At 56.6% G+C, this 4,894-nt stretch overlaps 1 pseudogene; it reads left to right on the top strand.

The window, feature by feature from the left end:
- The first annotated feature begins 526 nt into the window (after window positions 1-526).
- Window positions 527-2,898, top strand: LOC119281119 (annotated as a pseudogene).
- Window positions 2,899-4,894: the final 1,996 nt, after the last annotated feature.

Raw genomic sequence — 4,894 nt, 5'->3', positions numbered from 1 at the left:
ATCAGTGCCACGGCCACGTTACGCTGCAGCACCGCCGATTCGAGGGCGCGCTGGAGGGACGCCACGCGCTCGATGAGTCCCCCGAGTGCCTCGCCGTCGGAGACCGCCTCCTCCTTGGCATCCGACAGCCGGCGACTGAGCGGCTCCGTGTTGTCCGTCTCGCATCGCACGAACGACAGCAGTCTCCTCCAGTCCTCCAGCACGGACACGCCATTGTTAGCGCAGCCAGGTACAACTGTTCCGAGTTCGAAGGGTTCTTTCGATCCGATCGTGCCAAGGTAGCAGGAAGATAGTAGGAAAAGAGCTAGCGTCCTAGTACGGCACGGCCCACGTACAAAGAGTACGAATATGACGCGAACGATCACGGCCTTCCAACCCGAGTCGGCCGTGCCTTCAATAAAGGGTGCGAACCCCACGTCTCCAGCTCACCACAACACCAACGCAAATCAGCGCTCGACAACATCCAACGAGAGTAGTAATACACCAGAGACGCAGCAAGTCCATCGACCAACGAGAGTTGAAGGCGATGGCGAGCACGGCGGCGTCGAAGAAGGCGGCGAACCGGCTGGTGGTGGAGGAGGCCGCCACCAACGACGACAACTCCGTGTGCAACCTCCACCCGGCCACAATGGAGAAGCTCTCCATATTCCAGGGCGACATCGTGCTGCTCAAGGGCAAACGCCGCCACAATACGGTCTGCATGGCACTGCCCGACGACACCTGCGAGGGGCACAAGGTCAGGATCAACAAGGTGGCCCGCTCCAACCTGCGCGTGCGCATCGCCGACGTCGTGTCCGTGCACCTGTGCCACGACGCCAAGTTCGGCAAGCGCGTGCACATCCTCCCTCTGGACGACACCGTCGAGGGCATCACGGGCAACCTCTTCGACGCCTACCTCAAGCCCTACTTCGTGGACGCCTTCCGCCCGGTCCACAAGGGCGACCTCTTCCTCGTGCGCGGCGGCATGCGGAGCGTCGAGTTCAAGGTCATGGAGATCGACCCCGCGGCGGACTACTGCGTCGTGGCGCCCGACACGGAGATATTCTGCGAGGGCGAGCCCGTCAAGCGGGAGGACGAGGAGAGGCTGGACGATGTCGGCTACGACGACGTGGGTGGCATGGGGAAACCGTTGACTCTGATCAGGGAGCTCGTCGAGTTGCCACTCAGGCATCCGCAGCTTTTCAAGTCCATTGGCGTCAAGCCTCCCAAGGGCATCCTCCTCTACGGCCCTCCCGGGTCGGGCAAGACTCTGATCGCCCGTGCGGTGGCTAACGAGACTGGGGCCTTCTTCTTCCTCATCAACGGCCCGGAGATAATGTCCAAGATGGCCGGAGAGAGCGAGAGCAACCTGAGGAAGGCCTTCGAGGAGGCCGAGAAGAACGCGCCCTCCATCATCTTCATCGACGAGATCGACTCCATCGCTCCTAACAGGGAGAAGACTCACGGCGAGGTTGAGAGGCGCATCGTCTCCCAGCTGCTGACTCTGATGGACGGCATGAAAGCCCGCGCGCACGTCATTGTCATGGGCGCCACAAACCGTCCCAACAGCATCGACCCCGCCTTGAGGCGCTTCGAGAGGTTCGATCGTGAGATCGACATTGGCGTGCCGGACGAGGTCGGGCGTCTCGAAGTGCTCCGCATCCATACCAAGAACATGAAGCTGGACGAGGACGTCAACCTTGAGGTGGTTGCCAAGGATACGCACGGCTACGTCGGCGCCGACTTGGCCGCGCTCTGCACTGAGGCGGCGCTGCAGTGCATCAGGGAGAAGATGGACGTGATCGACTTAGAGGACGATACCATTGATGCCGAGATCTTGAACTCCATGGCCGTCACCAATGACCACCTTAAGACGGCTCTCGTCGGCACCAACCCGTCTGCACTACGTGAGACCATTGTCGAGGTGCCCAACGTCACCTGGAATGATATCGGCGGCCTCGACGGCGTCAAGAGGGAGCTGCAAGAGACCGTTCAGTACCCGGTGGAGCACCCGGAGAAATTCGAGAAGTTCGGCATGTCACCTCCAAGGGCGTCCTCTTCTACGGGCCACCGGGATGTGGCAAGACCTTGTTGGCGAAGGCGATCGCCAACGAGTGCCAGGCCAACTTCATCAGCATCAAGGGGCCAGAGTTGCTCACCATGTGGTTCGGCGAGAGCGAGGCCAACGTGCGCGAGATCTTCAACAAGGCGCGTCAGTCTGCGCCGTGCGTGCTCTTCTTCGACGAGCTGGACTCCATCGCTACCCAAAGGGGCGGCAGAGTGGGCGACGCCGGTGGCGCGGCGGACAGGGTCCTGAACCAGCTGCTCACTGAGATGGACGGCATGAACGCCAAGAAGACTGTCTTCATCATCGGCGCTACCAATAGGCCGGACATAATTGACTCGGCGTTGCTCCGTCCCGGCCGCCTGGACCAGCTTATCTACATCCCCTTGCCGGACGAGGCCTCGCGGCACCAGATCTTCAAGGCCTGCCTCCGGAAGTCTCCCGTGGCCAAGGACGTCGACCTCGGTGCACTCGCTAGGTTCACCGCCGGCTTCAGCGGCGCCGATATCACAGAGATCTGCCAGAGGGCGTGCAAGTACGCCATCAGAGAAGACATTGAAAAGGACATGGAGAGGCAGAGGATGGGGAAAGACACCATGGAGGTGGACGGCGGTCAGGAAGACGAGGTGGCTCAGATTAAGGCGTCTCACTTCGAGGAGTCGATGAGGTACGCGAGGCGGAGCGTGAGCGATGATGACATCAGGAAGTACCAGGCGTTCGCGCAGACGCTGCAACAGTCTAGGGGGTTCGGCACCGAGTTCCGCTTCCCAGCGCAGCCACAGGCGGCAGAAGCTGCTGTCCACACCTCCGCAGCAGCTGCTGCTGATGAGGATGAAGACGATCTTTACAAGTGATCTAGTAACCATTATTAGAAACTGAAGTACTAGAATATTATTGTAGACTCTTTCTGTTATATATTTCCTCTTCGTTGATCACTTTGCATTGTTGATTCCTTTCATGTACTATATAATTTTCGTTCTTAAGAACTAAGAACTTGCATCATATAAATGCAGTTCGTGAATTAGAATCTCATTATTGTCGCAAAAGAAAGCGTGCGTGATTTCGTGTTATTTTCGGGCAGTGAAGTGAAATTAGCCTAAGCTGTCAACTGAACCGTCCCTCTGCTCCTGCACAAGATTTGGAGGATCCTCTGTTATTTTCATTTGTCAGACACTGATATGCTTGATTTACTTAGTACTCCCTCCGTTATAGTGATCTAAACGCTCTTATATTAGTTTACGGAGGGAGTAATTGAGTAGATGCAGTCTAGAACAGACGAGTCAAGGAAAAGAGTAGCCTGGGGGTGTCTAGTTATCAGTTATGTGTTTTTCCATTTGGTTTAGGTCGTTTTTTATGTCCAGTCAGTTTGTGACACATGTATTGTTGTAATTTCAGTCAATGCTCAGTCTGAAAAAAGTCTGTTTTACATCCCGTTTCAGGTCGAATTCTACCTCCCCGTTTTGGACCTTTAAGCAAATGTTTGCACTCAGCCTGTCCCCTAACTGGCCCTTGCAAAAACCTATTACCATCCCACACAGACAACAACAATCTGCTACTTAGATGGTGTCGAAGACAATCATCATATTCACTTCATTTAGAGTGTTGTTCCTGATGGTGATCATAACTGCTGCGCCAACCCCTAAGAAGAGAGGAATGAAAGACTGAACATGACTAAGAGCTAGACTCTAGCTGACTGACTGATAGCTTAGCCAGGTCATAGAGGAAATGAAGAAGAAAGGAAAGCTGACTCCCATATGAACTATCAAAGAGCTACACTAGGCATATGGAAACACAAAAGTGTCGAATAACTGAACTATATGTCTTCTGTAGAATAACTGAACCCGGAGGGACAAACTGGAAATCAGTGGCAATTCGAAATGAATGAAAAAACCTATTCTGGTAAAAACTGAATGAAAATACATGGCAGACAAGACTGACAAACTCCTATACCCCTCACGAGTCACCACCTCAATCTAAGACTGACAACAAAAAGCACATAAATGGAAACTGACTCCCTAGGTGACACGGGGGGCGATCGCGCCGCCGGCCCTAGGCCGCCACCCTCGTCTCCTCCCTCCTGCTGCCGCCTGAGGTCGTGTCGGCGAAGCCTGGCCTATGATGGCGGCGGTGGGGCCTTCTCCCTTGCGCGGTGGTGGCGAGATCTCCTGGTGGCGGCGGCGCATGGTACAGCGGTGATCCAGCGGCAAGGAGCGGCGGATCCCGGCGGCGACAGGGGAGGCGCGACCTCCCCGTGGCAGAGGCGCCCCTGTGGTGGTGGCCGGGATCCTGGGTCTCGCCTTGCCCAGATGGGCTTGGGCGGACCGGTGGTTTAGGTGTGCATCTACAGGCAAGCGTGGTGGGCCTGACGGTGCCGGCTGTAGGCACTGTGGTGGTGCCATGGTCGGTCAGGCAACGGCGTCCTGGATCCCTTTCGTCCAATCCCCAGCAGAGATGGCGGCGGTCCATGCACAAGATGCTTGATGGAGGCTCTTCGAACAGATATGGGTGAAAACCTGGTCTCGGCTAGCTGCCAAGGCCGGCGGTGGCGGTGTTGTCTGCGTCGTTCACTTCTTGAAGGCATCGCCCTGGAGAAGTTCAAAGGCACTCTCTGCCACCTCCGGGGGAAACCCTAGATCAGTAGATCGGATGACGGCGGCGCTCTGGTGTCGTTTCCCCCTTGGGGGTGTCATTCTTGGAGGTGTACACGCGTTCGAGGGACCAGTGGACGGCTTCTTTGGTGGAGCGGTGCTTCATCTTACACATTGAGGGTGGCGGATCTCAGCGGCGTGGCGCAGTGGAGACTCGGCGTCCGATGCGCGGAGATGGACTCGCACAGGAGAAGGACGTTGT

The sequence above is a fragment of the Triticum dicoccoides genome, chromosome 3B (genome assembly GCF_002162155.2).
Source record: "Triticum dicoccoides isolate Atlit2015 ecotype Zavitan chromosome 3B, WEW_v2.0, whole genome shotgun sequence".
Lineage (NCBI taxonomy): Eukaryota > Viridiplantae > Streptophyta > Magnoliopsida > Poales > Poaceae > Triticum > Triticum dicoccoides.
The sequence above is the reverse complement of the archived record's forward strand: the minus strand, read 5'-3'. Positions and strand labels throughout refer to the sequence as shown.